At 38.7% G+C, this 25,263-nt stretch overlaps 1 protein-coding gene across 1 annotated transcript in view; it reads left to right on the top strand.

Annotated features, from left to right (window-relative positions):
- Window positions 1–2,223: 2,223 nt before the first annotated feature.
- The window catches only part of RAB2A (RAB2A, member RAS oncogene family), a 98,304-nt gene continuing 75,264 nt past the window's right edge, over window positions 2,224–25,263 (top strand). The window contains exon 1 of the mRNA XM_068188076.1: window positions 2,224–2,247. The gene's annotated coding sequence lies outside the window, so the exon portion shown is untranslated. The remainder of the gene's footprint in view (window positions 2,248–25,263) is intronic.

Here is a 25,263-nt window from a genome sequence, read left to right as displayed (position 1 = left end):
CATTTCCCACATAAAAAATACAGACACTGGAATTCTCCTGAGTAGCTCTTGTTTTACCTCTGTGTACTCATTTCTTTTTTATTTGCACATTTAGAATTCACATTAGTATTTTTTTGCTGTTGAATCAAATATTTGCTCTCTTGTTTGTTGCAATTTAGTATAAACATTAAATCCTCTTTGTGAGTCAGGGTACCCAGGAGCCAGTCTACAGAATATGGACACAGACTGCATTATCATTTCACATTTTGTTGACCTAAAATGTCATTCATTTGAATGAACCCTAGTCTTCCTTTTTAATCAGTATCTTGTACATTACTAAATCATATGCCTCAACAAATCTGTATTCTCATTATAAGTTTCTTTGACAAGACACACTTCTAGTAAAACTATTGTCACTAGCATTAGTCCTCTACATCAAGTTTTTATAACTGTGGTCTCATATCTTTTGTAGTTTTCCTGCTACTTTTTTCAAACCAGAGAGTAATTACCTAATTTATCTCATTTCTCTCTTTTTTTTTCTTTAATATTTACATAATGCTAACATTATTTATGTCTTACAACATTTTCCTGTATTTGTTAACAATTTACACAACAGACTGAGGATCTGTTCAGCCAGTTCTTGTAAAGCTCCAGGGTTCTGTGAGAACCTGGTAAGTACCTATATAGGTACATACATTTAAATCAGATTTGATGTTATTGCACAATACCACTTAGTTATTAATAAAATGAACAATCCTTTAACCACTCCTGATGTAAGCAGATCAGACTCCTTCCCAAAAATAAAACCCCTAAAATATTTATGAATATTTTATCTCTTTATCACCATCAAAAATGCACAGTCTTAGCCAGTAATGACTTAGTTTCTTCTCTAATTAATATAGTTTAAAAATTCACAAATTTTTGTGAAACCTGGTTATTGATTTTTCTTGAAGCGTACATCAATATTTTTATAGCCTGAAATTTCTACTACATATCAATATTTCTTTAGTCTTTTTCTTCTTACTTCTACTAATCTTTTTTTCTATTCAGCACTGAATCAGAACCAGATTCCAAGTACTATTGCTCTATTTTTGGTCACAGAGATGTGTCTTGTTTTATAGTCAGTAGAGAGCTCCCTATTTTCATTGACATTTTTCTACCTTTTTCTTTTTAAGTCATGCTGCTTGTAATCTTAGTGACAGATAACAAACCGTGTGATTTCAATGTATATACAGCAGGAAACAAAAGACGTGGAAAGAAGTTTGCAGTTTCAAAGTCCAGTGGCCAACTGCAGATAATAATTATGAAGGAACAAGTACTTGAAAGGAGAGCAGGCAGTAAATGACAGGCAGTGTGTCACTGTAATGCTGCTAGAGAGGCTCTTAGCTCATCCTCAGTCTGGCAATTCAAAATGGATCAATTGAAACCTTGGAAGAGGAGATATTTCCATTCAGATTTATATTTTACCAATCATTAATCATGTGTCATGTAGCTAGCTAGGAAAAAGCAACTGATTTTGCTCTAATTTAAATGTTTTGTACAGAAACATTGAACACTGATTTCCTGAATTAGTATTCTTCCAGGGTGATAATATCATCAAAAATATTGTAGTATTTGGCTCAGAATAGATGTGTGGTAAAAAGAACCACAGCCTCAAAAAATTGTGATCTTACACAGGCACAGAAATATTCATATTCAGAAATGAAAAGGAACTGGTAACTTTCCAAGCTGCTGAACAACTTCAAACAGCTACCATTAAAAATAAAAATACTTTCCCACACTGAATATAAAATATTTTCAAAAAATGCTCCAGATTTCTGTGCAGTAATTTAGAGCCATGCAGTGGCTCTAATATTTTATCTATGTTCTACAATGCATCTGTGTACTTCAGTTTTGTATAAAAAGGGCAGAGGGGAAAGCATCAGAGAAGACTTCTTCACTAAAAAGAAGAGTTTGATATCAGACTTTTTATTCTTGTGATTAGATTTTGTATTACAGTCTGCGCCCTCCCATTTAAGTATCTGAAAACAGGCATTTTCTGGTTTACATTGAAACACAGGAGTCTTGAAATCTCTTCAGCTGCTTCCTAATGTTTGTTCCACAGGAAGGGAGTTAGTTCATAGCATAGTGTGCTTTGTTGTATCTGCATCAGCAAAACAGATAAGCTCAGCCCCTCTTCATCTGAAGAGGGAACAGAGGAGTAGCACCAGGAGACAGTGCAATACTTCAGGATATTGTGAAGATTTCAGGCAACAAGACGGCTTCCAGGTAAGCAGAAAAGGTCTTGTGCTACTTACATACCTGTGCTGCTTCCCAAACTGCTAATTTTGGCGCTGAAAAACTCTGTCTTGTGTATGTTAACATACATTTTAGTGCTGGGTATTCCCTCCATGCAGAAGACAGCTCTTCACCAGCTGTTCACTGTGACACATGTGGACTGGTGTCATATGGAAGGGGCCAGCAGGGCTTTTTCCTGAAAACCTGATGCTGAGATTTGGCTACTTATGTACTTTGATTACACTACAGTTCTTTTCATAGAGACCTTATCACATGAAAGGGCAGGCTCCTCATGAGTCCCGGCACGTTTCTTGCTTTGGCAGATCCCTCCTTAGAATTCAGGGAGGCAGAAAATATTTTTCAGGTCACAAACATCATTTATGGCTTCTTGGGAGTTTTCCTGGACTGTCTACACTAGCACTTAGTAGAAGGCCTGCTGCAGTAGGACTGATGGCACTAAATCAAAGCAGTGACAAAGCTTCTAAAGTACAATTCTTCTGTGTGCTTCCTGTGAGCACTTTCTCTCCTACCCTCTTTTACCATCTCTGTTCAGGGCTGATCTTTTGGCACAGTCATTGACACACAGATTTGTCAAGCTGCAACTTGCTTAGTAAAAGTGTGGAAATACAGGATTAAAAGCTTGTTTATCACAGAACTTGTTTGCTAGCATAGGGCATCAAAGCAAGTTGTTCCATGGCAGTGCTTTTTCAGTGTCACGGGGAAAGTGAAATCCATGCCAGACAATGCAGTGCATCAAGCCCAGGAAGCTGCAGGCATTTTTCTTGTAAACTTCTCCTTTCATAGTCAAATCCCAGACACTGCAAAATCCCTGCAATGTGGTGTTTCAAATGAGGTACAGCAAGAGTGGCAAAAAAAATTGGGCATGCTGTGCTAATGAGGGCAAATTGTGCCAGCTCTTTACAAAGAATAGTGTGTTTCCACCCACATCAAACCTGACAGATGTGGAAAGAGAGGAGAGAGAGGCTATAGTGCTGCTTATTCATTTCTGCTCACCTCAGTCTGGAGTCTTGTAGAGACCATGGATCACATCGTGTCTGATCTTGCCCCCATTAAAAAAAGGACACTATTTTGTGTGGAAGTTGGATTGCCTAAGGGAGAAAATGGCAGTAGTCAGATCCTCACCACACACTCAAATATAGTATGCTCTTCGATATTGCTGCTGGCTTTAACAGTAATAATATGATTGGCAACAATCAGTTTGTGGCCTTCATTAGGTTCAGGAGTCTGGCTGTTGTAAATTGTAATATTTTACAGCCACTATTCAGGGTATTTATATGCAGTTTCAGACAGTGCTGCAGTATATGGAGAGCATCCATTTGGAGGTTTCCAGTTTATAACAAATTTTGTCATTTATATAGCATTCAAATATGCTAGACATTTTTTCTAGTATTAGACATTTTTTTTCTTAAGTACTTTCTGTGGTAACTTAATAAATCATTCCTCATATCCTCATGTTTAAATTATATTCCCATATACACTGCATCCATCAGAGTTGATGAGAGTGCAACAGTGCATGCTCTAACTTCCAAAGAGCTAGCATCTCATGCCCTCATTAGCAGGAACGTATCTAGAAGCTATAAATGCTTTCTAAAGATCCAAACAGCACTGCTCTCTGTGACTTATTCACTTCCTGCTTTCCTTCAAAAGTAGCTGAAAGAGGCACTCTGCACCTGCCTTCTCCTTGTGCTGACATCTGTTTTTAAATGAAAAAGGAGGCAATGAATGTTAAGTTGAAGGGACTTACTTTACTTATGATTGCAAAGATTCTCAGCTTGAAGAATGAATTCAATTCCAGTGCCTTTCACCTTCCTTGCTACACAGGGAGACAAAGAGAGCATTCATAGACGTAACACATGTGACATGGGGCAGTCTAATGGCATTAGAACAGTTCAGTGAAACATTAATGAATTTACAGTGATGACAGCACAACAGTGCCAGAATCTAATCTGCTCTGTGCTAAGTGGTTTTCATAAGTAACCTCAAACACAAAAAACCAGTCAGGACTAAAATCTTTCCTTTTCTGACAAAATATAATCAACTGTTTTTCTTTTTAAACCAATAACCATTCCCTTGGTGTTTCTCCAGTCCATGTAATTTCTCAGGTTCTTCTCACCAAGCTCAGATAAGACTGCAGTTTTTCCAAGCATCTGATGGTTCAAATATATTTTTGCCCCTAATCTCCTGTGTTTCATGCTGCTTGCCTCAACAGCTGCTTGGACTGAGATATAGGAAAAAACTTGCAGAGTAAAATAGATGATATGATCTTGCCTATAGCACTACACCTTTAATCCAACCTTATATTCACATCCTTTTCTTCACCATTATACCTCCTTGCCGTCACATATCTGTGCTTACTTAAGTATTTGAGAGAGGTGGATATGAAGGCGTTAAGTCAGATGTCAGCAAGGTTCTTGAGATGAGGAAAGATGTGAGGGCTGGCTGTTTACACAAGCTTTTATCCTGCCTCACTGACATCGAAAAGGTTATTGCCATTGACTTAAATTAGCATGGTGACAGAGACAGAAACCTCTGCTAGACTGTCCATTTCCAGAATCCTGAAGAGGAAGGTGTTGGGCATGAGGAGATAAATGTGTGGGAGCTTCTCTTCACAATCTACCCAGAACAGAGGTCATATTTTAACATCCACAAAATTATTCACAAGATTAGTAATTTCATTGTAGATATCCCCCTATAAGGAGAACTTTGAGTCTGTACTTCAAGCAAAGCAAAGTAGTCCCAGATTTCTGTGGTTTTAAATATATCCCATGACATTTCTCTGAAGAAATAGGTGTTCTTCCAAATGCTATAAAGATACATATTATAAATCACATTGTCCTTTCCAAGGAAAATGGGTAATGAAACAGACAAGGAAGGGGACAAAGAGGGAAATAAGTATGTTTTCAGGGATCTGCTAAAGTCAGCTGAAGGTGATTTCAGTTGCTTAGAGAAAGGGAGGCTGGGGTGGGGAAATATGCACTGCAGTCTGCAGTGTTCATACAGAATGGTTAAATACAAGGAAGCTTGCCTTCCTTTAGTGTAATATCATTGAAACCAAGCAGTGTGGGGTGCAGTGTAGACCAGATAATTGCATAGATACCCAAAGGTATGGAGAGACTGGTATGGCACTGCAAAGGACTTTGTGATCTGTACCCAAGACAGAGAGAGCAAAGGCAGCTTTCATAGCAGGAAGAGTTCATTAGTAGAGCAGTAAGGTGTGAGACTGCACTCCAGATGCACTGGAGCAGTTTTCTTACAGAAAATATGACTCTAAGGACATTGCCATGAGAGAGGAACTACAGAAGCAAGGCAGAGCAGAAGTGCATCCACAGAGGTTTATTTACTCCCCTGTCTGCTTGTCAATTGATTTCAGTGGGAGTTCTCATGTCAGCAATGATTCCTGGGAGAAGACAAATCTATCCTCTTTCTATAAGAAATGCTTTGAGAATCAGATTTATAAAAATGTATTATATTGGATTGATTGCCTTCATTAGCCTCATTTGAGTAATATTATTAGCTATAAATCATAAGACAATTTCTTATGGAATTACATTCTTATTAATATCACAACATCTTCATACCCCCACCAGTTATCATATTCATCTTTCATATGTTGGAAATCCCAATAAAATTAGCTAACTGGACACTAATAGCATGGCTATATCTTTCACTCTCCCGTATGTTCTGTTATCTTGTTTTTATCTTACTTTCTTTTTTATTGGGTTGTTTTTTGTTTGGGGTTTTTTTTTTTTTTTTTAGTTCTCAAATTCTATTGCAGAGCACAGAATGTTCTTCTGGTCCTTACAGTATCTCATACATTAAAAATGCATTAGAGAAAATATCACCTACCTAAATTTGCTTTAAAATGTCTTTTCTTCATAGCTACTGAAAATAATACTCATGAATGCATTAATCCTAAACAGAGTAAGTGGTCTAGGCCAAAATTTACTAGTAAAAGGATGATGTGAAAAAAAAAGTATAGCTTTCTTCTTATTCTTGGTGTTCAAAACAATTCATTGTTGATAATAGTCATAACAATAAGAGGAACTTGGAGAGAAAATAAAATTACTTTGTCTAATTCAAACCTGGGGAGAAAAATAGTTTTCCTAAACAATGAAAACGCTGTTTTCCAAAGTGGTTCTATCTCTATGGAACTGGTACAGAAGTCATGCTGTTACATACTCCTTCTCTTCAGTATGTAGAAGGCTGGGGGAGATATTTTTTTCACATATATTCCCAGGCCTGCTCTATTCCCTTTGTGCTTTGTGAGATCAGCACAAAAGGTCTAGAAAGTAGGCTGGAAAAATCAGCTGCAGCTTCTCCTTGAGAGAAGGGCTCCCCAGGTGCCTCAATGCCAGCAGAGCCAGCTGTTCCCCACCAGCAGCTCGCTCCTGCTCTCCAGCAGGCTGACAGACCAAGGTCGTCATGCTGACTGTGATCCCTACCTGGGGATTGGAAAGCACAGCCTCTACGGAATGCAGCTGGTGAGGAGCAGCAAAGCATCTCCCATCTATCCCAAAATCAGACACCAAAAGGTCCCTGTTGTCTCCCTGGATGTCAGGATCCTACGTTCACTTACACCCTGCAGGTTTATGCATTAATTCTTTCTAACAGGACTTATTAGCAGCAGAAGAGCATGATTACATCCAGACTGTGACATGGGGCTTCCTACAGAGCCGACACTTTTTGGTTTATTATATAAGCAATAATTTCACCGAATGGCTGAGGTTGGAAAGCACCTCTAGAAACCAACTAGGCCAAACCCCCTGCTCAAAGCAGGGTCAACTTAAAGCAGATTTTCAGGCCACGTTTCATTGGATTTTGAATATGGCCAAGGATGGAGAATCCATCACCTCTCTGGGAAACCTGTGCCAGTGTTTAACTACTCTCACAGAAATCATTGTTTTTCTTATGTTTAAGTGGAATTTCCTGTGTTTCATTTGCTCCGTTGACTCTTGTCCTGTCATTAGGCACCACTGAAAAGATCCTGACTCTATCCTTTTCAATCACCTCCTCCAGGTATTTATTCACACTGATGAGATCCCCCTGAGCGTCCTTATCTCATGGCTCAATCACCCCAATTATCTCACTGTCTCAGCCTTTCCTGTTAGGGAAGGCACTCCATTTCCTTAACCATTTTTTAGCCCTGTACTGCACTCTCTCCAGTAGCTCAACATCTCTCTTGTCTTGGACAGCCCAGAACAGGACCCAGAACTCCAGGTGTGGATACAACATCATTGAGTAGAGAGGCAGGATCACCTTCCTTGACCTGCAGGCAACTCTCTTCCGAATGAAGCCCAGAAGGTCCTTTGTATTAAAGCTGCTTTTCAGCTGGTTGACCCCAGCTTTTACGGGTACATGCAGTTCCATGGGTTCCTTTGACTCGGCATTTCCCTTTTTTGACCTTCAAGAGGTTTTCATCAGCATGTTTCTCCAGTCACAAACATTTGGTATAGCAGCCACTCATTCCAATTTTCTATCGTGTAAACTTGCTGAGGAAGCACTCTGTCCCACTGTCCAGCTATCTTATGAAGATGTTAAACACTTTTGGCCCCAATATCAATCTCCAGTGTACACCTCTGGTGAGTGGCCTCCAGGTGAATTTGTGTGGTTGATCACAGTCCTTTCAGCTTGGCAGTTCAGGCAATTTTCAGTCCAACTCCATCCCATTATCTAGTCTGTACATCACTGATTTAACAGGAAGGATGTTACAGCCGCCAGTGTGAAAAACCTTGCTAAACTCAAGATAACAACATACACTGCTCCAATTGATCTGTAGTTTCTTCTTGAAGAAAGGAGTGATACTGGCTTTCTTCCAGTCCTTAGGACCCTTCCCTGATGGCAATTCAAGAAAGGTCTTGCAGTGACATTAGCTCCCTCAGTACTTGTGGTTGCATCCCATCAGATTGACCTGTGTTCATTCTAGCTGTGTAAGGGTCCCCTAATCTGGTCGTTCTCCCACAATGGCAATTCTTGCTTATTCCAGATGTTTCCATGTCTCTTAGGGATACTGGGAGATCCCAGAGACCCCTGAAGGTTGGTTTTATCAGTAGAGACCAATGAGAAAAGCACACTGGTCTTTTCTGTGTCCTCTGTCACAAGGTGGCCTGCCCTGTTCAGTGGTTGGCCAACATTTTGCCCAGTCTGCCTTTTGCTGATGATGTACCTGTAGAAACCTCCCTTTTTGCCCTTCATGTCCCTAGCTAGATTCAAATCCAAGTGGGCATTGACTTTACTAACCTGATCCCTGCATGCTTGGTCAGTGTCTCTATATTCCTCCCATATCACCTAACTACTTCCACCACTTAAATGTTTCTTTTTTACCTTTGAGCTTACTGTTCATCCATGTAAGCCTCCTCCCACCTCTGTTTTACTACCTGCAGGTGGGGATTGACAACTCTTGAGTCTGGAAGAGCTGATCCTTGAAAATCAGTCAGCCCTCTTGAACTCCTCCTCTCTGATGCAAGAGGGTGTCACATGGGATTCTTCCAAGCAGCTCCCATTGTTTGCTTTCCTGATGTCCAGGGTTATTAAATTGCTATCTTCTCTCAGGATCCTGAGTTCCATCTGCTCCTGGCATTCACACTCAGGGGTCTGTGCTGGGGCCAGTTCTGTCCAATATTTTTATTGATGACATGGATGAGGGTATTGAGTCTGTCAGTAATTTTGCAGACGATACTAAGCTGGGAGTGTGTGTCAATCTGTTGGTGGGTAGGAGGGCTCTGCAGAGAGACCTGGAATGGTTGGATAGATGGGCAGAGTCCAATAGGATAAAGTTTAACAAGTCCAAGTGCAAAGTCCTGCATTTTGGCCACAAAACCCCCTGCAGTGCTACAGGCTGGGTATGGTGTGGTTGGACAGTGCCCAGGGACCTGGGGGTACTGGTTGACAGCTGGCTGAACATGAGACAGCAGTGTGCCCTGGTGGCCAAGAAGGCCAACAGCATCAGGAATAGTGTGGCCAGGAGAAGCAGGGAGGTCACTGTTCCCCTGTACTTGGCATTGGTGATGCCACACCTTGAGTGCTGTGTCCAGTTCTGGGCCTCTCAGTTTAGGAAGGACATTGAGATGCTTGAGGGCATCCAGAGGAGGGCAATGAGGTTGGTTGAGGAGCTTGGAACATAAGCCCTGTGAGGAGTGACTGAGGGAGATGGGGTTCTTCAGCCTGGAGAGAAAGAGACTCAGAGGTGACCGTATCACTCTCTACAACTCCCTGAAAGGTGGCTGTAGTCGGGTGGGGGTTGATCTCTTTCTCCAGGCAGTGACTGACAGAACAAGAGGACACAGTCTTAAGCTGTGCCAAGAGAAATATAAGTTGGATATTAGGAAAATCTTTTTTTACGGAAAGAGTGATAAAGTACTGGAATTGTCTGCCGGGGGAGGTGGTGGAATCACCATCCCTGGATGTGTTTATAAAAAGGTTGGATGTGGCACTCAGTGCCATGGTTTACTTGAGGTGTTAGGGCATGGGTTGGACTCAATGATCTTGAAGGTCCCTTCCAACTTAGTGATTCTGTGATTCCGTGATTCTGTGATTCTCAACCAGTTCATCTCCTTTTGTGAAAATCATGTCTGCAGAGCATCTCTTCTCTTCACCTCCTCAGTCACCTGTACCAGAATTTTTTAAAATTATTATTATTATTAATTTTGTAATATTATTTTTGCATTACTGTCTATCAATGCTCTCTGAGGGCCTCTTGGATTGCTTTTGTGTAGCTGTGTCCAGCCTTTGCAGCACTCCAGCCATGTCAGTGTAATTTTCTCTTAATCAGAGATTTAAAAAATCAGGCTCCATCTGCTGAAAAATTCAAAGGTGACAATTTTCCCTTTTTATTTCTTTTGCAAACAATTGGCAACAAACAGAAAGTTCATTTTTCAGTACCATTGCAAAGCACATGTGTTATGGTCAAATATATCCTATGCTACTGTTAGTTTTGTAACAAAGAAATGTTTCTATCAAAAGGTCTTATCACCAAAATTAAACATAATTAATAAATAGCTTGCTAATATTTTTCTGTGAGCCAATTTTTAAATGGGTCACATTGTTCTTTTCTTTGCTAGCAAACTAAAATAGAAGTTATTATATCAACAGTGGTTTGCACATAATAAAATGCTATCTGAAATTTAGTTCAGTAATGTTTTCACTTGAAAATTAAGGCTTAAGTAATATTGTTATGGTAAATTATCATAGTTTATGCTCTATTTTTCTTTTTAGAAGCTATATTCTTAGTAAAAATTGCAGTCCAAGTTCGAAACAGAGAAAATGATCTTTTGGTACTGGCAATAAGAAAAATAAACATTCATTATGAGAATATAACATTATTGAGACTTCTTTTCCCTTCGTAGGCCAAATTCTCTGCTGGCATATTTGATGCAATTCCACAGACTCCACTGAGACTTCAATTTTTGTTACAGAGAACATAGGACATTTTTTATTATTGTTGTAATTTTGTAAAAATAAGGATAAAATTGAAATAGAAGCATTGACAGCATTTTCTTTCACAGATCTTGGATTTGAGAGGCTATTTATGAACATCAAACTGTGGTCCATTTCTCCCTGGAGTATCACGCAGATGTGCAGCTGCGCAGCTGCAGCTCTTCAACACCAGGGGTTGAGCTGTCCCTAGACACCAGTAAAAAGCCAGGCACATGCAGGCCACACAAGGAACACAGAGCCATCCAAGAGTCACCACCACCTTCAGGGGAGGGGGTTTTTATGCTCACTGTTGGAACACTCTGAAAAAATGAAAATTCAGATGTGCACAGGGTGCAAGCTGTTTGGCCCAGCTCAGATTTGTGCATCACATAAGTGCTGGTGAGGATTGTGCTCAGGCAATGCCACGTGAGGCTGCAGAGAATTCCTTCTCAGAGAATGGATTTCCTCACTACTATGTAAGCGGCTTCTGTTCCCACTCAGCCCTCAGTTCAGAATTAAAGGGCAACTGAGGGCCCCACTTCGGTGGCTGAAGTTAAACTAAGACTAAAATGGTCAAAGCCATTTGCAACAATGAAAAGCATAATGGGAGAAAATAAAGAAGTCTTTCCACCACCTGCTGAGGAGAGGGGAAGTGCAGGAGAAAACACACTCAAGTACAAGGTCCTGACTATTTCTGGCACCATGTGTTAAACTCTTTGGGGATTCTTCAGAGAGGTGAACTTCACTTGCACTGAGATCAATGAAAACCTGTGCATTCAATCTGTTTCTCATAAAAAAATAACTCTGAGTCTCTCCAGTGTGCAAGTCAGAACTGTCTGAAAGTCACAGGGAAATGGAGGGCTGAAAGGCTAAGAGTTTTGTGCTTCTTTTTCTTTTTATACACTTTTTATTCCCACAGATCCTGTGGGAAGCATAGGACTTCAGCACAGGACAGCCAAAAAGATTCAGGGCTGTTAAAATAGTAGCTTGTTTAAATCCCAAGGTAAACTAGTTGTGCTAAATTAATCTGTGAACCCTCACATCAGATCTAGAGCCTCTGAGCAGTACAGATATTTTGAGATGATCTAATTGTGGTTGGAGAGAAGGGAGAGTGTGGGCACGAGTAACACTGTGCTGTGTGCCGCAGTGGGGTTAGTACATAGCACAGTGCAAAAAGCTGACATGGGCAACACAGCCAGAATACCAGAGAGCAAAGGATCTAGGCATTTCTAAAAATTAGTTGCTGGAATAATCGTAGAATAGCAGATTTGAAATGCTTGCTAGGAAACTGAGGAAGATGTGTGAAGAAAAACTGAGACTTTTTTGAAGTGGTGGTAGGATTAGAAAGAGCAGGGAAGGGTACTGTTGCCAACTAATAAATTAATAGACAGGAATTCTCTCTTGTGGAAGTTTTTCCAGCTCTTCAACAGGATTCAGAGACACCCTGGGTAGCTTTGTTTTCTAAACTCAGGCAGAACCAGTTAAAAGCAGTGTTTCTCTCTAGGGTGAGTTAGAGGATAAAAGTACTGCCATCTTTAACATGTGTTGAGAAGCAGGGGACAGGATTTGACAGGGGAACGCTGTGCCATAGAGCTGAAGGAGATGACCATTTGGGGAACACCAGGGTCCTTCTGGACAACGCTCTTTGTGGGTCTGGCGCTGCCAGATGCTGTGGGGTGGGAGCACTACATCCATCCCCACTCACACCCAGCCTAACACAGCAGCCCAAAACACCAGAAACCATCCAGGTATTGCCAATGTAATCACTAACACCAAACAAGAAGGCAACAGAGAAGACTTCTAATGTACTTCTGGGAAATGTGGAATATGTAGTATATTGCTATATCCACCCTCATTGGATGGATGACATCTAAACACTGAAATGGATGTTTTTCAAAAATTCTGGACAACACTTTTGTTTTTATCCCTCTGCACAAATGGTGGAAGACATTTTTTTAAAAAACTACACTGCAGACAGAAAAAAAAATGAATAACAATTTTGCTGTTTCTGACTCCTTCAAGATGTGATTGATCATTACATTGTCGCAGGTCAAACTCTGCCATAGAAAACTACAGATAATCTTCAGCTGCATTTCCTAAACCATTAATAGGATAGACAAGGCTAAGATAACAATGCACAATTTATTTTCCAAAAGCAGCTGACAGGAGGAAATGGATACCAAATGAATTAACTCATTAGAACAGTACAGCACATTTGGAAATTCAAAACAGACTGCCTGGAATGATTTAAATCTGTCATAAGGTTAATGTCAGTCCCTTGCTTAGGCGTGTCAGTGTTGTAAACTAGTGATCCAGTTTTAGAAAAGTTGATGTGTGCATGCCCTTGGACTTGTGCCTTAGGGTGGCCTGGACTTAATTAATTACATTACTTGAATACCACCTATTGTGGCCCCCACAGGTTGCATAATATGTGAAAAGGTTACATTCACATGCATGGACACACAAAAAACCACACAGACATACCAACACTTTCTAATGTAAACAAAAAATATTTTTTAGCATGTTGAGAATCATTATTCAATATAGCAAGTATCTTACAGGCTGTAAATACATTCTGTCTTTAAGGAATTGCATCTATATCCAGAGCAAAAACTTGGCAGTTGTCTCAAGGGAGCAAAGGTTCTCTAATGCCTGATTTACAACCAACTGAGAATTTCTCAGAAATTGGGTTTTAACATTTGTCAGACACAAGTTGTCAACAAAGCCTATTTTCTCCTGGTAAGCTCCCACCTGTGTCTCTTTCAGTTACAGCAGTATACTTTTAGAAAATTGTGGACTTTCATTCAGCATACCAGACTCCATTACAGCACTGCTAAGGTAATATCTACATTTATAGCTGTCATTAATATGGTATTTAAGAGCTTTAGTTGTTTTTTTCCCTTCACAGGGTAATAAGCCATAATTAAAGGAGTCAGGGGCTGTATTACAGAAACATTTGCCACCCCACATGTAGCATAAAGATTACTTTGCAAAGAGACAACTGGGAGCCAAAGCAGTTCAGAGTATTTCTTCATATATTCACGGCAATAGCACAATTGCACTTGTCATTAAAAGAACAACATTCTAACACAATAATTTGTTCAATCACTGTATCTGAAAATGCCTTAAATTTGATTAGTGTGTGCAGATGATGGGGACTAGAGAACAGCATAGAAAAAATCTTGTTGATTTGTATCTGAAGAGTCCACACACATGATCTACAAGCAGCAGCTGTATAAAGCTCTTTGCTTTCCTTTTCGTGCAGAAATCTCTTGGAACAAGGGTCATCCCAAAACAAAAGCAATTCAAGCAGCCTATCTGAGAGGAAGGTGAGGAAGAAAGGAAGGAAGAAGGAAGGAGACTTATTTCATCTTCTGCACTGCGGATCATTTTTACATCATCCCGGATTATGCAATATACCATGGCAGGGACTGTGAAGCATGAGTTCATCGAGAAAGGGTATTTTCATTAGTGCTGCTGCAGTGTGTGCTCTCAGATGTCTGAGGTGGAAAGGTCACAGCCACAGACTTCACAGCACCACTCTCTGGCCTGTCTACACCCACCCCTGGTTATCCAGAGTTATGAGGAAGCAAGGTTAAATGCTTTCATATGAGGTGTGTGTGTTTATCCTGGTGGCATACGAAGAAGAATCCCGTTAAATTAAGTAGCTCCCTTCTTAAGAATGGCAATTACTGTGAAGCACAGATTAAAGTAAGATTCCATGAATTAGTGATCTGATTTCATTTGGCAGTGATGTTTTACAATGTGTCGTGTCAAACACTATATAATGTCAATGATAAAGAGAGCACATGAGGATTTATGATGTATGACGTGAAATGTCGTTGGTGCTCAAACCCTCACTCCTTTGTTTGCATGTAAACCATGAACTGGTTTGGCATAAAGCACAAGATTTTTTCTCATTAAAAAAAAAAAAAAAGAAAAAAAAAAAAAAGAGAGAGAGAAAGAAAGAAAAAAAAAAAGGGGTCAGCTGTACTGGAATGAGGTAGAAGTACAAAGGTGAGGGCAGGATTACTTCAGATCAGGGGATTACTTTATTTGGTCACAACCCTTTTTTCCCTTGAGTATCTGGATTTAGTAGGATTTTCCAATAATCTTCAGAGAAGTGTTGAAAGTCTATTTTTTAAACTGTAAAGATCTTTGTCCTTTATTGAATTACCCACATACATGTGCACACACACATACACACACATGCACACACTCTAAACTCCTTTCATTATGCACCAAAAGGCTTTAGAGGCCCCGAGTCACAGCACTCCTGAAATCAAACATGTTGGTATTTTATGGAAGCTATCTTGCAGATTCTTGTAGAACAGATGTGTGATTTCAATTCATGCAACCTGCCAGCTCTGTGAATTGAGGGTCTGAATCAGATATAGTTCTTTTCTCTTATTTTGTTCTGGCTTAAAACAGGCCTCACTTCATCCATGCAATTGTCCCAAAGAGAATTGCTAGATTTAGCTGACAGATGCAAAAAATCTCATGTTGTCACAGAATTCCCCAGTGTCTACTCAGCACCAGATGTCAAAGAATGCAAATCTACAGCTGGGTCTGGTGTTCATTTGTACTCCAAATGCCGTCCCTCACAGCTGTTGTTTTCCACTTCCATGTACATAGAGTTGAATTTTCAGAAGCAGGAGATAGACACTTATGGCTTCCTATATTTATATGAATATACGTGTTTCTTTATTTATCTGGAAAAAAACTTTTTGAGTTCAATAATGGTGTATTTGTGAGGGCATGTTTCAGTATGCTTACCCATCACTATTGAAAACAGCCTTACTCATCTTGTAAATACCGTCTCTTCTCAGTAAGTTCTCTGGAACTGGAGTTATCTTTACAAGTAGCTGTTTAGAGGTACAGAATAGGATTTTCACCCTTGCTTAGGCCTCCTGAGCACCGTGGAAATAATAAGCATGACCACAGTAATACAAAAGAAAAGACCTATAGTCATGAGGAACTGCAGAGCAGTGTTTATTCAGTCATCTGGGGAGCCTTTTGATGGCTATCCTTTGTGCCCCTCAGGAAAGGAAGTTCTAGCCTGGGACTACAATGACTGGTTTTAAATTTTGCTCTCCTTCATGTAGATATTACCAGCCTGTGCACCTTCTGAAATATTGTCAGACAATAACAAGTCTGCAAGAGCTGAATTTATTTTTCTTTTTTTTTTTTCCCTACCTAAATTGGGGGAAAATTTGAAATAACAGGTAATGGTGACTACAGCGGTCTACATTTGTTTTCCTGAGCTTCCTGGAAATGAATTCAGAGGTTCAGAATTTCTAAGGTTCACCTGCAGTGACCTCTAGTGTATTTTAGATTTCCTTTTCTTAAATGAAGATAGCATGCATATAGAGACCTTCTCTTTCTGCTTATTTGTGTGATGACTTCAACTCACTGAATTCTCTGTTGTACCGATATTAATCATAATCTAAGAAATGATTTCGTTTATTATACTTCTGATTTTCAGCCAGTCAAGAAAGTTGGTTTCATCTCAGGCTAAGGTCACATTACTGTGTTTAAAAGGGATGAGTTGTAAATGATGGGAGAGGAAAGTATGCAAAACACAGGTTTAAATTTAAATTAAAAGTCTAAATTAGACAATCACATGTAAATCCCCACTTTTTAATGAAGAGCATAGCATGCACTTTAGCATTGCAACATGCCTTATATCAGACTGCAGTAGTTTTCCCGAACATTCACCTTTCTGCACTGTTTTTATGCCCTCAGCTGTATGGGGATATTGTTGTCTTGGTTTAACCCCCCTGCATGTTTCAGTGCCTGCACCAAATACAATTCACCAAACAGTGCTGTCTCCCCAGCTTCACTGAGACCGAGGTGGCAAACTCATGCTATGACCAGCAGTGCTGAATAGATTTCTCATCCAGTACCTGTAAGTAGCACAGACTCACCTCACTACAGCTTCCACACACTTCCTCAAGTCACAACCTGGCTTGCACACAGCTCCTTCTACAGCCCTGCTCCACGACGCTCCAATATCTGACTCTGGGGCGGGCAGAGCCAGGTCAGGTACCTGCATCTTCCATGTGAATTCTCATACATCTTCGCATTGCCAACAAGATTGAATCAAACAAATCTGACTACAAAACACTGAAAAGTTGACACCTAAAGTTGCCTAAGCTGATGCCGGAGTCCTATTATTGTCATGAAATGTTTTAGCATAACCTGAGTGGTAGTTATCAAACACAGAAGTGGAACACAGGTATAGGGAAAGTCCCTCAGTGTTTCTGTATTTATTAACTGTGCCCATAAAACAGAACAATGGTAATGAAAATATTAAGTGTTAACAGCACTTTGGGGAAGTCTATAAGTCTTTATAACTATTATTATTAAATATATATCCACAATATCCATTTTAAGGTAGATAATAGTATCAATTTAGGAAAGCAGTGATTTAAGATAAAAGAAAAAGTGGCATTTAATGGTTTTAAATTAGGCACTCACAGAGATATCCACCTATCAGATAAGAGGAAAGGAGGGAGAAGAGTATAAATACTTTGTTTGAATTGATATGACCCGGCACAAATAGCCTCAGTGACATTTTAAGATCAAACAGTCCAAGCATCAGGTACATACACTTCAAATCACAAGGGGAAGTTTTGACAAGTTGAGCCTGATCTGCCTAGCCTGATCTGAGCTAGTGCTCAGAGTGACAAAAACTTTTATTTAATTCTGATTTTCTGAAGTTTATCCTTCATATATTTAAAAGTATCACCAGGTTGCATTTCCTTATTCATTTTACTTCTAATGCATTCTAGTGACAATATCCCAATGAAATATTTATTTAAAAAATCAAAAATGTATATATCAATTTACATTTTCAGGTTAGTGACTGTTTGCCTGAAGGATTAGAAAGGAATTACTACTAAAGCAAAAGCAAATATTTTTTAACTTGATGAAGAAATACATGTTCAGATGTTAAAAAAATTAAAACCTAGCCCAAGATTATATTTAAATATGATAATTCATAAAAGTAATGTTAAATTTTAAACAAATATTAAAGGAAGAGGAAGTGCTAAGAAAGCTAGAGAAGTCAGATTCACATGCTCTATACTGTCAATATACATTCAGTTTGGGACAGCAAGATATTGAGAATTAAACTGTGAGAAGTCAGCAGGAAAACAAAGTGCTGATTGTGCCCAGAGGAAAGCATAGGAGATGCACAAGGAAGGGGGATTAAAAGCCTGTCTGGAGAGGTGTTTGGAAGGTTGAGGGGAAACACTGTTCTGAAGCAAATGGGCAGGTGGGCAGCAGTTAAAAAATAACTGGGGCGAAAAGCAATGTCACCTACAAAAATCATTGGGAAAGAGGGTTAGTGTTTCTTATGTTGCAAAGGTTTTAATTCATAGGAAGCAAATAAAGGACATTTGTGCAGTAAAAAGCAGTCTGTCAGAGCCTGCCCCTCATGCTACAAACATCACTTCTGTCAGTAAGGAAACATATGTTCTCAGCCAGCCCCAGTCTCCAGGAGCCAACACACTGCTGGAGATGGACACTGAGCACACAGAGCCCTGGCAGGAGTGGTGTGGGAAATGGGGCTTGGGCACCACAGCCAGGCTGTGCAGAACAGCCATCCCTGCTCATTCTGAGCTCTCTGGGTAAAACCAGATACCTCTGGATTCATTATAGTCAATGTCTGCCTTATGTTCATTATCATAGAAATTTATCTCAGAAGCACTGCCTTCTGCCTGGAAAATAAATGTTTCTACTTTGCTTCACTGCCTAATAGCTGGAGGAGTCCATTACCTTGGGAAAACATTTTTTCCATTTACATTGACTCTTAAATATTTTATGATCATTTTTCTTTCTAGCTTTCAAAGTAAATAAATACATGACAGACACAAGATGTAAAATAGTCACCAATGTATGTAATTTAGTGTATATATTGATCCTCACCTATTTTTATCCCGACTTTCTATAAATTGTACTATACACTATACTGCTTCCTTTAATTATTTTCATTTACTTTAGACTGTCAGAGCTTAGTTTGACTACCTTTCAGTCTCTATCCTATAAATACTTCATAGTGGGCTTCAGGAGGTGCAGCATTGAAACTAAGCAACTCTTATTCTTGGATCCTAGTTTGAAAGGTATTTAATTATTACTTCCCCTCTGTGAGGATTGTTGTGGTGACATTTCCATGTAGTACCTCTGCCACTAACTCACTTTTAGTTATTTTGGAATCAAACATTATTTCTATCAGCCTGAAAAAGATGGTAAAAGACTTTTTAACCATCAAATGTGATAAATTCTGCACATACAGCCAAAATAATAATAAATATTAATACTATCATTAATTAATACAAATAATAATCCAGTTACATTTGTTGAAAGCAGAGAGCAGAGTGAGACTCTAAGGCACCTCAGGGATGAACTGACAGACTATATCCCTGAAAACTCATTTCTATAGCACTGTTTTCTTTGCTTCCTCTCTGTTTTTAGGAATCACAATGAAAGGGTAGCATTAAGATTACCTGGTCTCCCTTGCATGTATCAGCTGCAAAGGAATGACCAGGTGTGTACAGGGAAACTGAGCCTAGACCTACCTAACACAAGAGGAGACTTCTGGAGTGAACCACTCCAGACTGGGCTACAGGTGACAGGCAGAGACCTTGCTGTGTGTGTCCCAGTCCCCATGCTCAGTGCCATGCAGTAAAAGGATGATGGCTGTAATAGTCACAAATGTTGTGCATTCAATTAAATTGAACCCAAGTGCTGTAACATTGTGGGGAAATTATGTCTAGGGTTATTATGGTCTGTAATACCCTGTAAAATCTAGCTTTTAAAACCTAGTCTCAAAGGGTGAAAACACTTCAAGGAGATGTAGATTCAGTGATTTTGTGAATTCTTTGATTCACAGACATACAAAATGAGTAATGCCCCACTCCCAGGGAAGGGACCACAGTGGATCATCTGGTCCAAGCTCCTTGCTCAAGGAGGCTGGTTCCTAGAGCACATGGCACAGGATTGTGCCCAGATGGTTCTTGAATATTTACTGTGAGGGAGGTTCCACAACCACTCTGGGCAATCTGTTCCAGTGCTGAGTCACCTGCACAGTAAAGTTCTTCCTCATACTCAGATGGGATTTTCTGTGCATCAGTTTCTCTGCCTATTGCTTCTTCTCCTATTGCTTGGCACCACCGAAAAGGGGCTGGATCCATACTCTTGACACCCTCCCCTCAGATTCTGACAGAGATTGATGATGTCATCTCTCAGTCATCTCTTCTTGAACAGGCCCAACTCACTCTGCCTTTCTGCATAAGAGAGATGTTCCAGTCCCTTAATGCTTTTCACTTCTTGGAATGGAAAAGGCACCTTTAAACATTATAATTTAATAACAAAGCCAAAAAAACAATTAAGTGTTCTTAGAAAATGTCATTCTTTTCCATAAAATCACTCTCTCCATTTTGCTCAAAACTCATTCATACTGAACAAAAGGTTTCAGAAACTCTTCCAACCTTTGTGAAGCAGATTTACTATGTGTAGGATATATATGACAGCAATTTTCAAAGGTCAGGATATGAAATCTTAAATTATTGCAACTGTACCCACTGACTACCACTGCCTCTACAATACTGACTAGGCATCACAGTATTAATATTTTTAGTTCTAAAAAGAAAATAACAGGTCTTGAGAACACAGTCTTTTACCAAACTACCTTCTCTGAGTCTTGCAACTTTTAGAAATTTAGTCTGTTTCCAAGGAGTAGTTACAGAAGAGGTGAGATTTAAGGCTGGCTTGAGAACTGGGCAAATAAGCTTTAGTGTTGAGTAAATGAACTATGGGGGAACTGGAACTAGGGAACTTTGAATCAAATCAACTAATAAATTCAGCCAGAAATGGGGACTGGCTAGGGAGAATAAAAAGGTCATAATACTTTAGTTTCATATTTCTTTGTTTAATAAAATTCCTTATTTGAAAGCACTGAATATTTTTTTCCTTATACCTTTTAAACAAAACATATGACATCATTTTTTAAAACAACATTTTTAATTACTACTTTTTTATTTTAATAAGATAATCAAAAAGTCCTACTCCAAAATCTTAAAACAGCATTTGATCTTTAAATAAAAAAAAATAAAGATGATCAAAAATGTGCTTCCCAAAAGCCTTAGCATGTTTATATGTATATATATATGTCTCATTCATTTAACTTCTGCTCTCACCAAAAATATTTGCTCTTCAGACAACTTTCTCATAGTGAAACATAGGGCATATAATCTGTTGAGTTGTATCTTGCACTGCAATTGGATTTGCTTCTTAGAACGTTTTCTGAAATTTGCTTTATAGATGTACATTTTACCTAAATCCCTGGGCCAGTTGTCTCCTATTGGCCAACCCTAGACCTTCATAGATGCCTTGTTAATAGAAAGCACTACTACTCAAAAAAATTAACTGTAGTTTAGCTGTTTGAAAGTGGTCCTAGATTTATTACAAATCCTTAAACAACTTTCAAAAGTACTGTAATTTCTAACACAATACTTGACATACTTTTTCTTGTCTGTCCATATGGTTCATTTATTATTTCATGAAATTAATAGGAATATTTACAGGATTTTTTTGGAGCCTGTTTATTAACCCATCATACTGGGAAATTGTACATCCAGAGACCGTTTCCTTCTTAAGTCATTCCAAGAGATTAGTGATTCTGTCACGAAAAAGAATATAGCGTATCCCAAATATATATTCAACTAATAATACAGAATGCTTGTTTTTGCAAGTCTGGACAGACAGTAACTCTATAATATTAGAACTTAATTTCATTTCTACCAAAGAGTGAAAATTTGCTTTATAATCTACCACCTTTGCATGCCAGCTAAAGCATGATAAATAGTAAACTGAAGCCCCAATTGAAATACCAAAATTCCAGTACCAAAAGGAGACATACAAGAGAGCTGGAGAGAGGTTTTTTACAAGGGCATGTTGTGATGAGACAAGGGGTAATCATTTTCATCTTAAGGAGGGCAGATTTAGATTAGAGTATGGTGAGGCACCAGAACAGGTTGCCTGGAGAGGTGGTGAATGCCCCATTCTGGAGCTGTTCAAGGCTGGATGGGGCTTTAAGCAACCTGATCTATTGGAATGTGTCCCTGCCCATGGCAGAGGGATTTGCACAAGAAGATCTTTAAGGTCCCAACCCAAACTGTTCTATGATTCCATGATTTTATTAGCACAGGCTGTCATGACTCATGTTTTACTTACTGTCTTTAGCCAATGTACATCAAAGGCTCACACTATATAGCCAACAAGCTCTATTTTGCTAAAGCAGAGAAAACTGCATTGTTCCTGTGCAATGTTGGTAAGATCTGGGAAAAGAGATTATTTTTGTGGTTGAGTTTCTACATTGGAAACATTTCCACACTAAAATTCAGGGTGAGACAGCAGCATTTGTCACAACCTCACTGAAACTGTAGTCAAGGAAATATATTCAAAGTGGTGTAATTTCATTTAAAATATTTATTTCTGTGTATACCTTTTGTTCTTATTTTTAGAAATTAATAAGAACCAAGCCAATCACTTCAACTATTCAAAGTAACATAATTCTTAACATTTCCTTCATCCCATACTCAACAATCACACTCATGGACCAACATTTCATTCCTGCTTTCCATCCCTTCCTTCAACTCCTCAAAAGGAGTAAAGGACAGAGATGAATTCCAGCACACCCCAAAGGAGAAAATGAGGCTAGGCTGAGGCCAGGAATAACTTCTGGGGTTGAGGGCAAGTAAAACTCCATTTTCCTCTAGCCCCAGAATTTGCAGATGTATATATTCAATTTCAAGTCTTCCTCAATGGACACTAAGATACAGTGTTCTGAGTACTGAGTAAAGCACAACCCATCTATTTCTTCATGCCAAATGCTCCTTTAGGAGGCTTGTGTGTTTAGATTAGCTAGGTCATCTGAATAATTGAGTTTCTGTAATATTTCTGTTCCTCACCAGGCTAAGAAGTATGCAGACTCTAAAGGAAGAATTATCATAACCTTACTATTACTTACTTGCATTATTTGTTTGTACCCTTATGCTTTTTGTTGTTTTTATATCTTCAGCTAATGCAAAAAGTACTTTCCAAATAGTATTCATGCAAGCAAAATCCCTGTGACTCACGCAGATTTGTCTTTGTCCTCTTAACTTGAACTGTTCCATCTTTGCTACATGCCCTCAGAACATTAGTGACAAACTACTGTTGTAGATAGAAAAAAATTGCCTGCAAGGCATCAAGCTTAGATTATGGGATTTGTCGTGCTGGAACTTAGTCCTGCTGTGTTTCATTTACTCTCTCATCAAGATATCTCTGCAGAAACCAGCATCAACACTGTCAGTGCCTACAAAAATTCTCCAAAGTATACCTGGTCAATGTTTATTCTCACAGAATGTTTGTGATGCAGATCTGTGAATGACTCTACCAGAAGAGCATGAAAATCAAGAATGACCAGTCAATTTTCCTTTCATCTCATGCTGTTTTGTTCTCCTAAGTCTCATAGCTGGAATCTGCTTAGCTAGATACAGTTGTTAGTTTTTTAAATGCCTACACATGATATGGCATCACAGTCTATATCAATTCTCTTGAAATATTTCAAAAAGAGTAGAAGCTTTGCTTTATCTCAGCACTAAAGATGGGCTTCAGCTTTTGCAAGCCCTGTTTGAGTGTCTATGTCATCACTCAGGACCCAGAGAACACTTTTTGTTCTTTTATCCACTGATTTCCAGTTGATATTTACTGCAATCTAGCTTCTAGGAATCCCATCTGTAAGAGTGAAATTACTACAATGAGACTTATAACCATTTTTCTACTTACAGCCCAGATGACAAACTTCAAATAAGTGAAGCAAAGCACATGTGTTCAATGCTGACATTGTTTATCTTCTGTGACTGTCTTTCACAGTAAATATATACATATATATTCATATATATATATATATATATATATATTCAAACATTCAATTTAAATTTAGGTGGACAGAGACAGACTTATTACTAAAAAGAAAAAATAAAAATTTCCTATATCCACTAAATATTCTAACAAGGACATTTGAAATTAAAAGATATTTATTTATAAGCTAGATTTTATCCACTTAACATATAATGATTTATCATAAACATGTATTATTATAATTATTATTAATAATAATAATCTTACACAGCTTAAGATAACTTGTAAACAAAAACACATACTAGCCTCCCTCTCAGAAACATAAAAATAAATCACCACTGTATGTTGGCCTGAGTTAACACACAAACACTTCCCTCATTCCTCACTGCCTAGTGCCTCATCCTCAACAGGATCTTTTCCCTAACTCTGCTGCGTTCCAGTGGCTCTATTGCCTTTCAGCTGTCAGGGACCCTTTTAGCATTTGTTCTTTTTTCTAGGATCTTTGGAACCCCTTCACCTTTATTAGTAAATCTTGCTTTACTCCGATTTGCCTGATTTACTTTATAATGAATGTTTGAGAGTGTAGGTTAAAAGCTTCTTTCCCAGCTTCCCCTCTCATTCATTGACTTGTTTCCTTACAGAGGAAAGGGAAAGGAACTCAGTTTCTGGAATATTTCCAAATGGACCACATTGCAAAATTCCAGATATCTCAAATTCTTGATCTGCTAGTCCTCACTGCTATTTCTTTGTCATTCTCTGGCTACAAAAGGCCTCATCATTGCCTGTCTCTCCAAGTATGACATAATTTCTTATATGATTCAGTGGAAACATCACAGTATCATTTATCAAAATGTGTAGCATAGCTGGGAACTTCTTTCAATGTTTTCTTCCCCACTTCTTTTTCCTGCATTCACTCAGAAATATCCACCATCCTAACAAGAAAACACATCTCTAGATTTGTCTCTTCCTGATACCTGAGTGAATGGCTGTGAATGGTGTGTGATAGCTGATACCTGCATGAATGGTTCTTTCAGATTATAGGTAAGATAAACTTATTGGAGAACAATCACAAAATTTTTCACTAACAGAAGTATATAAACATTATAACTCTCCTGATGAAACTCAGCAAGGATTCATTATGCTGACAATACAAGCTATTACAACAGAAAAACAAAATTAGCTCTTATATCATTCAACTGAGCCTGTGCCAAAACAAGAAGTAAATCACTGAAGTTGTGTATAATGCATGAGGTATACAACATTGTTGAAAATTGATTTTTTTAAATTATAAAAGGGAATTGGCACAGAAGCGATATGTAATTTTAAATGCTTAGCCTAATAACATTGCTAATTTTAATTGCTATTAGAAGAACCTTGTTTTCCTCTAAGGCATTATGTAAAGAATCATTCTAGCTCAAATATGCATGGGAAATGTTTAAGGGCCATTACAAAACAAACAATGAATATCAAAGCAACAGCACTAAACCAGCAAATATCTCGAGCTGTGATGCCAAGACTTGGCTGTTTAGCTATCAAGCAGACATTAACAGATGACAGATAAGTTATTATTCAACAAAGTTGGATGCAAAAAGCTTAAATGCATCCAAACAATAATGTAAAATACAATCTAAAATTCGATGAATGGGGAAAACTACACATAACTTA

This window comes from Anomalospiza imberbis, chromosome 1 (assembly GCF_031753505.1).
Source record: "Anomalospiza imberbis isolate Cuckoo-Finch-1a 21T00152 chromosome 1, ASM3175350v1, whole genome shotgun sequence".
Taxonomy (NCBI): domain Eukaryota; kingdom Metazoa; phylum Chordata; class Aves; order Passeriformes; family Viduidae; genus Anomalospiza; species Anomalospiza imberbis.
Note: the sequence above shows the minus strand (reverse complement) of the source record. Positions and strands in the feature narration are given on the sequence as shown.